Genomic DNA, 9,160 nt, shown 5'->3' with positions numbered 1-9,160 from the left:
GCCCCATCTCTTTCACTCAGAAGCCTGGGAACTGCCCTGGGGAGGAGCCTCAGAGTCCTGAGAGTCTAACGTGCAGCCTTGACGCACCTGAGCCCATTTCTCCCTATTTAATACTAGTAGGCCCCTGTCCCTGAGGAGGGCTCAGGTAATCAACGGCATGGCTCCTGTTCAGCATCTCCAGACCTGCCTAATCAACTTCAGTCTCTCCAACTCCAGGTGCCATCAGTGCCTGTGGTGTCTTGGTGAACAGGGGCTCACAGGATGCTCACAGACTCAAGAGGACTGGCCTGGAAGGAAGGTGGGCACCAACATCACAATTCGGGAGGTGGTAGTGCACCTTTTAAGGGGCCTTCATGACCAGGAATTAATTTCTCATCACAGAGTCCTTGAGGTAGGCTTGAGGTCCCTGGCTCACTGGGACCCTGCCCTCTCAACATTCTGGCTGGAACTCACCTTCTCTGACAGGGTGGGATTCTGTAGGGGAAACCTTGCAAGACAAAGCAACAACCTTGAGATCAAATGGCTTGGTGAGGGGAGTCTGGGGCCTGTGCAGCGTGGTGGGTGACACTGGGCTCCGAGGCCACTGCTCCGTGGCCCTTGCTGACTCCTGGCTGATCCGAGCTTAACCGGAGATTTCCACACATTCCTGTGGGTGCAGACGTGGCATATGTAAGCATTGACGTGTTGCTGTTCAATAAACATTTACTTTTCTCTATAAATTCTTGAAAAGAAGTTCTCCACCTCAGCCATGCCTTCCTTTCACTGTCATTTAGAATGGAAAGCACAAAGCCAGGCTGCCTGTATCCGATGCTGGATGTGCTGCCCAGCAGCTGTGTGACTCTGGGCAGAAGGCTTCACCTCTCTCTGTGCTTGTTTCTCCGACTGCACGGTGGGAGAGGTGTGAGGGGCATCCTTGAGCAGTTGACGTCCTCAGCCCTGTGTCCCTTCGTGGCTGCTGCCATCACTGTCCTGCTTTCCAGAAGCTGTGCTTTCCAGCCCATCAAGAATGTTCCAGCGTTTAGCTCAGTGGTGCCACCGCCCGCCTTGTAAGCGCAAGGTCCCAAGTTTGATCTTCGGTACCAGAAAAAGAATGTTCCAGTGTCAGCCCACTTTGATTCTCATTCTAAGTCACCCCTCAGCAGCCCTCAACACGGCCAACATTGCCTCTTCCTCAAAAGGCTCTCTTCATGTTCTGGAGGGAATGGTGGACTGTGGTGCCAGGCCTGGGCTGTCTACCATGAGGGCTGTGCTTCGGGAACTCAGAGCATGGTCAGCCTCACTACTGCGCCAGAGGGGCCACCCTGTGGTGGGCTCTGCCCAAGAGCTCTTGACATCCCTGGCAGTGGGCCAGGAAAGGCTGGAAACCGGAGCCAGCTTCAGAGCCACAGGTGAGACGGTGGCAGGGATGGGCAGAGGGGAAGAAGGGAGGAGCAGACAAGTTAAAGGCCGCTGGGTGGGAGGGTTGGGGAGCCAGCTCCATGAGCCGTGGCAGCTGCTTCTGCATTACTGTCACCACGAGGCCAGTTTCTGAACCTCTGAGAAAACCTCTCTGCAGGCAAAGCTGAAATCTGGAACGCAGAGCTTTTATTCCACCATGATGTTTACACAGGCGTCGTCTGTAGGGGTTTCACTGTCCAACAAAACTTCATGGCTCTGTCATTTTTTCCTTGGCCCCAAGCCTTGCCTTCATGGCTCCTGAGAAGGTGTTCCTGGGTTCTCTTGGCCCTTGAGTGTCATCCTCCCTGCCTCTATGGTCTTTCTTCCTCAAAAGGCCTGGCTCTGGGCCATTTCAGGTGCCCACCGCGACTGAGCATTTCGTTTTCTCATCTCAGTGCAAGAAAAAAGGACTTCCCAGAGCTCCGCCTGCTGCTCTTGGAGAGGTGAATGAGGAGAGGAGGGGTGTCCTGTAGCTGCCCAGCCCATGTGCCCAGCACTGATGACAGAACACGTGCTGAGGAGGACACAGGCTCCTGGACCTGGCTCAAGAAGGAACAAAAATCTTTAGACCTACTTATAACAGAGAAAGAGATTAAATACAAAAACCTTCCTGCAAAGACAAGCCTTGGACCCTAGGGCTTCCTTGGAGACCACCAGACACCAACAAGGATGGGTATCAGTCCTTCATACTCCTAGAAGAAACATGATGAAGGGGACATTGGTGGACCCATGCTAGAAACCACACCACCTAGTAGCAGACCCACAAACCCATACAGGAAACCTTAGAACATCTTTATGAACATAGCCATGGAGAATCTCACAAACCGTTTAGCCGACAGAGCATGGTAGCACACAGGAAAACACTACACCAGGATGAGTGGGGCTTCTCACAGGAGTGCAAGGGTGGTTCAACACCCAAAATCAATTAATATATTATTAATATTGGAAAGGACAAAGCTCATTTGATCAACTCCATAGATGCAGAAAATATTTTATAGTATTCAACATCTTTTTTTGGGGGGGGTACCAGGGATCGAACTCGGGTCCTTGCGCTTACAGGGCAGGTGGCGGAACCACTGAGCTAAATCCCTGGCCCTCAACACCTTTTCATAATTAAAAACAGTAACTAAACTAGGAGAAACAGAAGGGACTTTCTCTAAATAGAAAAAAATCCAAAATATTTGGAAATTAAGCAACATACTTCCACAATAGCACATGGGTCAAAAAAGAAGTTTCAAGGGGGCTTTTCTGGGGGGTGAGGGGTTGGGCACTGAATCTAAGGTCTTCACATTGGCTACATCACCAGCTTTTTAAATTTTTAATATTTTGACAGGATTTTGCTAAGTTAAAAAGTTGTCCAGGTTGGGCTCAAACTTGTAATCCTTCTGTCTCAGCCTCCTGAGAAGCTGTAATTATAAGCATATATCACTGTACCTAGCTTTAAATATATATATTTTGATTAAATGAAAATAAAAGTCTTGAGCTGGGGATTTAGCTCAGTGGTTCTGGCGCCTGCCGCGCAAGCGCAAGGACCCGAGTTCGATCCCTGGTACCAAAAAAAAAAAAAAAAAAGAAGATTCCAAGGTGGGCATGGTGGTGCTGGGTGTAATCCCAGCACTCAGGAGGCAGAGGCAGGAAGATGGCAGAGCTCGAGGCCAGCCTGGGCTACACAGTGAGGTCAGGGCCAGCCTAAACTACAAAGCAAGACCCTGTCTCAAAAAACAAAAGAAAAATCCCAAATCAATGAAACTTAAAGAAAATTAATAGAGAAAATCAAAGAACTCAAAGTTATATTTTTAAATGCACACCTTTATTATGATTTTTATTCTGTTGTAATTTGCTCATTTGTACATTAATCAATACGTTTATGTTAGGAGTAGATAAATGTGACTGGTCCTGGAGAAACAGACTTTGCCCTTGAGGAATTCACAGTTTATTGGAAGATCACTGCATTTCAGATCATAGGAGTCAAGCTCTCGTTGTTTCTCTGTCCCTGGTAAGAAACAGAAGCTGAACTGCCATAGTTTAGTGAAATACACAATAATTTCAAAGACATACTGAATCACTGTTTGGTAATAGCTTTGATAAAAACATCCAGTACAAAAGGCCCAGTTAATGATTCTTCTCTGAATACCAGAACACTAGCTTTAATCTCATGCCTACACTGGAAATCATGCTCTGGAGGTTTGGAAGTTGATATTAAGATTTCCAGCCACAATCAACACAGACGTGAACAAAGTGAACTCATAAAGTGTACCTCTATGGTGACCCTCTCTATTCAAGTACTTCCATGGGTTTCTACTGCCTCCTCACTTGCTGACCCATGCATCTTTTCCTATGCAGTCTTCCTTCAGTTTAGGAAGTCATCCCATTCTGGCCTGGAGCTGTCCAGACATGCCATTCTCTCCAGCTGATATGTTTTTCACTTTACTTTTCCCTTGGCTAATTCTCATTCTGTCTTCAGCTCACCTTCAAATGCCATTTCTAAAGCTAGCCCTCCTTGAGCTCTCGACCCAAAACTTTCTTGCCCAAATCACATTTTCTTTGATATCTAGCCCTTTCTTCAAAGCACTTTATCTTTTTTTTTTGGTACTGGAGATCAAACTCGGGTCCTTGTGCTTGCGCAGCAGGTGGAGAAACCACTGAGCTAAATCCCTGGCCCATATCTTATTTTTTTTTATGCAGCAGACTGGAGTTTCTTTCTTGATGGTACCTTGCTCCAGTGGCTAAGATATTAAACAGAAGTGTTTGCTTGTGATGTAAGGTGAGGAAGGGCCAGGAACCCTTTATCTTACCAGGATAAAGTGGAGGAGAAATGCCTGAAAGAAGTTAATCTTAATAGCATAAAATCAATTAAAATAACAACAACAAGAATAACAGCTTTATCACAAGGTAGGCCATCTTCCCAGTATTTGAAGGTTTTTACCTGATCCCACTCTTCTTGGGAAGTGAAAGAGAAGAATGGAAGAATAAAGAACAGCCATAAATTTGTTTTTTGTTTTTTTTTGGTACCAGGGATCAAACTCGGGTCCTTGCACTTGTGCAACAGCCAGCAAAACCACTGAGCTAAATCCCCGGCCCCAGCCATAAATTTGGGTATAGGACTTTCTGACAGAGGGACTATAGGGTCTCTCTGCCAGCCACACAGTTGGTTATGGGTATACCTGAGATTTTGAGCCCAAGACCCATACCAATGGCTCAGACATCTGAGAGTTCTTGCTGAGCATCCTCATGGTACACTTTGTATCAGTCTCAAGCACATAACTTGAACCTGCAGATTCATCGAATATTGGGCTCTCCTGGAACAGTCTGTAGTCTTTACGCCCCAATCCACTCTACACTGATCCTGGAGTCTCTGATTCTCATGTATGCCCTTTTGCTAATGTTCTACAGGTCTGCAGTCAAGATAGGATTTTATGTCTTCAGTTTGCTGTGTCTCTCTGTCTTCCTGACTTGGTGGTCGGACCTGGCGAATTTCTTCTGGTTTTCAGAATACCACAGAAAGGACAGTAGGCTCCATTCTAATCGTATGGTGTCATTGAGATTTTCTGATTTGAGCTCCAAAGTTGTTTTTTAAAAGAATGATGTTGATAAGCCTCTAGACAGACAGAGAGAGAGAGAGAGAGAGAGACAGAGACAGAGAGAATACATTTCTAATATTAGAACTGTAAAAGAGGCCATCACTACTGATCCCATGGATATTACAAGAATAATAAAGGAATACTATGAATAACTCTCTGCCTATACATTTGATAAAATGGACCAATTCCTTGAAAGACAATCTTTCAAAACTCACTCAAGCAGACAAATTGAATAGGCCCATATTTATTACAGAAATAAAAACAACTAACCTGAAAGCATTAGGCTCAGGTGGTTTCACTGGTGAATTCTACTAAACATTTGAAAAATGACAATTCTCTGTAATATCTTTCAGAAAATAGAAGCAGAGGAAGTACTTCCTAGTTAATTTACTGAAGCCCAAATGCCTTAATAATACCAAAACCAAAAACAACACAGACAAGAAAAACACAGACTAATAATAAACAAAGATGCAAAAATTTTCAGCAAAATATTGGTAAGTCAAATCCAAGAAGTGTAGAATGGATTGTACCTTACAACTACCTGAGATTTATTTCAGGCCTCTGTGGCTAGTTTAATATTCAAATATCAATTAATGTAGAAAATCATGATCAAATAGATGCAGAAAAAAGATTTGACAAAATTCAACACCCACTTATGATTTTAAAAAAACTCTCTCAAGAAATAGAGTAGAGGGCCAGGGATTTAGCTCAGTGGTTCTGCCGCCTGCCTCACAAGCACAAGAACCTGAGTTTGATCCCTGGTACCGAAAAAAAAAAAAAAAAGAGATTGAAAAGAACCCACATGTCATAGAAAATATTTGCAAAACATGTATCTGAAGAAAAAAGACTGTTATCCCTCCCAAAAATATCTTTTAGGATGCAACAAGATAACAAATGATCCAATTAAAATATGGGCCAAAGACCTGAACAGATACCACACCAGAGAAGATAAACAGATGGCAAATAAGCATATGAAAAGATGCTCATTAGAGAACTGAACATTGAAATCTTGAGACATCACCATACACCTATCAGAATGGCTAAAATCCCCAACAATAAAGATGCTAAGGGCTGACCAGGGTGTGCAGTGCAGGATGTCTCAGTCATTGCTGGTGGGGATGCAGGGTGGTGTGACTGCGTGGAAGACTGCTCCCTATGAAGCAGAACACAGGCTTACAAACGACAACCGCCAGGGTTGGGGATTTAGCTCAGTGGTTCCGCCGCCTGCCTCGCAAGTGCAAGGCCCTGAGTTTGATTCCTTGTACCAAAAAAAAAAAAAACCCAAACAAAAGACAACTGCCAGCTATAAGTCTTACTCAAGTGAGTTGAAAGCTTATGTCCACACAAAGCCTGCACAAGGTTGTTTGCAGCAGGTCCCCCCCCCGCCGCCCCATTCCAGGGATGGAACTCATGTTTGTAGCAGCGTTATTCACAGTTGCCAAAATTTGGAAGCAACTAAGATGCCCTCCAGTACGTGAATGGATAAATAAATAGACTATAATATACCTAGTCAATGGAACATTAGTCAGTGCTAAAAGGGAAAGTGCTCTCCAGCCACAAAAGACATGGCAGAAACTTCCATACAAACAACTAAGTGAAAAAAAAGCCAGTCTGAAAAGGGTACAAACTGTGTGATTCCAACTCCAGGACATTCTGGAAAATAGAAAATCACAGGGACAGCAGAGGTCAGTCTTTCCAAGGGACAGGTGGCGTACAAAGGAGTTTCAGGACAGTAGGAGTACTCTGTAAGGTGCAGGAATGGTAAACATGTGATGTCATTCATTTGTCCAAAATCATAGAACACACAACACTGAATCTTTTTTTGTTACATAAAAATCCAACTTTATTGAACATAGGAATAGATGGATTTTCAAATTAATTATTTTTGCTTTATGGTTATTAGTATCTGATCCATGGTAGAACTTACTAACTGCTACTATATGAAGATGCTTGTCTATTCTTAATTCTATATTCATAAACAAATATATTTAAATCTAGAGAGAAACATTTGTGATTGGCTTAGTGCATGGTAATCCTTGGTATATGCAGTGCTCAAGCTGGTAATAGGGGATCATCCATTCTACAGCAAATTTGAAGCATAGGCACAAATTTGAATTTTATACAAAAATTCAGTTTTACTCTTATTTTTATATTAGTGGGAGCTGACATCTGTAACTTACAGGCAAGCAAATACTTTTGTTTTCTACCTCTTCGCTGAACAAAAATACACATAACGTATTGTTTTCTTTAGACAAGACTTGGTTTTTATATTTCAATGAGAATACCATGTAACCCTTCCTTAAACAAAATGACCAGGATATAATGAAACCATCTTTGGAAGAAATGTTTAATATGCATATCTTTTAAATTTATTTATTTATTTATTTTAATACGCATATCTTATTTAAATAAATCCTCCAATAAGAAATGGAGAATACGTTGCCTTTACTTTGAAGGCTTTGTAGTTATCTGTCAAATTTATATGTGCAGCTCGCCAACATTCCCTTATTGGAAGTAGCAGTATTTCCACATGATAGTTCTCAAAAGGACTTAGAAGTCTCAAGATTCTGCGTCTCCTTTGGCTGCTTCTCTCTTGAGTCCTCCCAGGCTTTATTAATGGTTTGTTTCGTATCATCATCTCCATCTTCATAAATTGTCTTTAGAACATTCATTGGTCCCTCACTAGGATCTGTTTCAGCATCATAGGTTGGCTTTTCCTTTTCTTTGCATTCTTTTTCAACCTGAATCAAGTATTCCCATTGCCTATTTTCTGCCTTCTTTCTACATAAAATAAGAACTGTATCAGTCTTGATTTTTTTTTGAGCTGTCTTCCACTGAGATGGGTTTTAAGGGATTGTTCACAATCGTAGAGTTACTCTTCCCATTTAGATTCTTTAACAAAATATCAAATGACCTCTCTGTGAAATGCACCTGCACATTCTCAGCAGGAACTTGATGAACTCCAGTTAAGTAACGTAGATTTTCACAAACTTCTCTGACTGATCCCATCTGTAATTACTGATTTTCACAGTATATCCCGTTGTTTTGGAAGCAAACAAAGCAGCTGGTTTTTCATTGTCAAGAAATTCTGGGAAAAAGAATGGGTATGGCCAGTGTGGCTACTTTTTGTAGAAGGGTCTCGGCAGTCCTGAAGGCTTCTGGGTCATTAATAACTCCTAAGGCCCCTGCTAGCTCAGGGTTTTCTCTGAGTTTGTTAACTAAGAATGCACCAAATGTCACATCCTTTCATCAGTGTAGATTACTTCATACCACGTTGTAAAGAAGAGGACTGGAAGAATTTTTTGATGACCCAAAGAATTGAGGACAAGAAAAAGTGATGTCTGGAGCTGCATGGACCTGTCAGCAATTAAGGAACAAAAGTAATGAAGATTTACATAAACTTTGTCATGTCTTACTGAAGGAAAGAAACATGCTTCTAACTCTAGAACAGGAGACTAAGTGGCAGTGTTTGCCAATGCCAAGTCCAAAACGGTTAGAAAAGGTAGTTGATGGCATGGGTGCATTAGATAAAGTTGTCCAGGAAAGAGAAGATGCTTTGAGGCTTCTCCAGACTAGGCAAGAAAAAGCTAGACCTGGTGCTTGGAGAGGAGACATCTTTGGAAGAATCATTTGGCACAAGTTCAAGCAGTGGCCTATACCTTGGTACCTAAATAAAAGATACAACAGGAAACTATTCTTTGCATTGACTTATGTGGATCATTTTATCAGACTGAGAACTGAGAAACAAGCCTGCATTTCAGCAAGAAAGAAAACTTTGGAGAAAAAGAAACAGAAAGTTCTGCAAGAAAAGTTTCCACATCTTGCTGAAGCCCAGAAGTCAAGTCTTGTCTAAAAAAGATTTCTAATTTTTTCCTTGCATAGCAGACTATGTACAAAAATATATATTAAGTGGTTTATTAAAAATTGTGTTTTAAATCACACACACACAAAAAGAAGTTCTGGTTTCTTTTGCACCTTCTTCTTTTTTTTTGGTACCAGGGATCGAACTCGGGACCTTATGCTTTCGAGACAGGAGGCAGAACCACTGAGCCAAATCCCTGACCCTTTTGCACCTTATTCCTCATTTCTGTTTTGATCTTGGATTTTTCAGCTGTCAGGGCATCTCGTACTTTCTTCCTAGT

The 9,160-nt window shown here is 42.5% G+C and overlaps 1 pseudogene; it reads left to right on the top strand.

The window, feature by feature from the left end:
- Positions 1–8,299: 8,299 nt before the first annotated feature.
- On the top strand, positions 8,300–8,924 carry LOC101696393 (large ribosomal subunit protein uL29m pseudogene; annotated as a pseudogene).
- The last annotated feature ends 236 nt before the right edge of the window (positions 8,925–9,160 follow it).

The sequence above is a fragment of the Heterocephalus glaber genome, unplaced genomic scaffold (assembly GCF_053883595.1).
Source record: "Heterocephalus glaber isolate CG9 unplaced genomic scaffold, H.glaber_assembly_v1.0 deba00001428, whole genome shotgun sequence".
Lineage (NCBI taxonomy): Eukaryota > Metazoa > Chordata > Mammalia > Rodentia > Bathyergidae > Heterocephalus > Heterocephalus glaber.
This window is presented reverse-complemented; position numbering and strand designations above follow the sequence as displayed.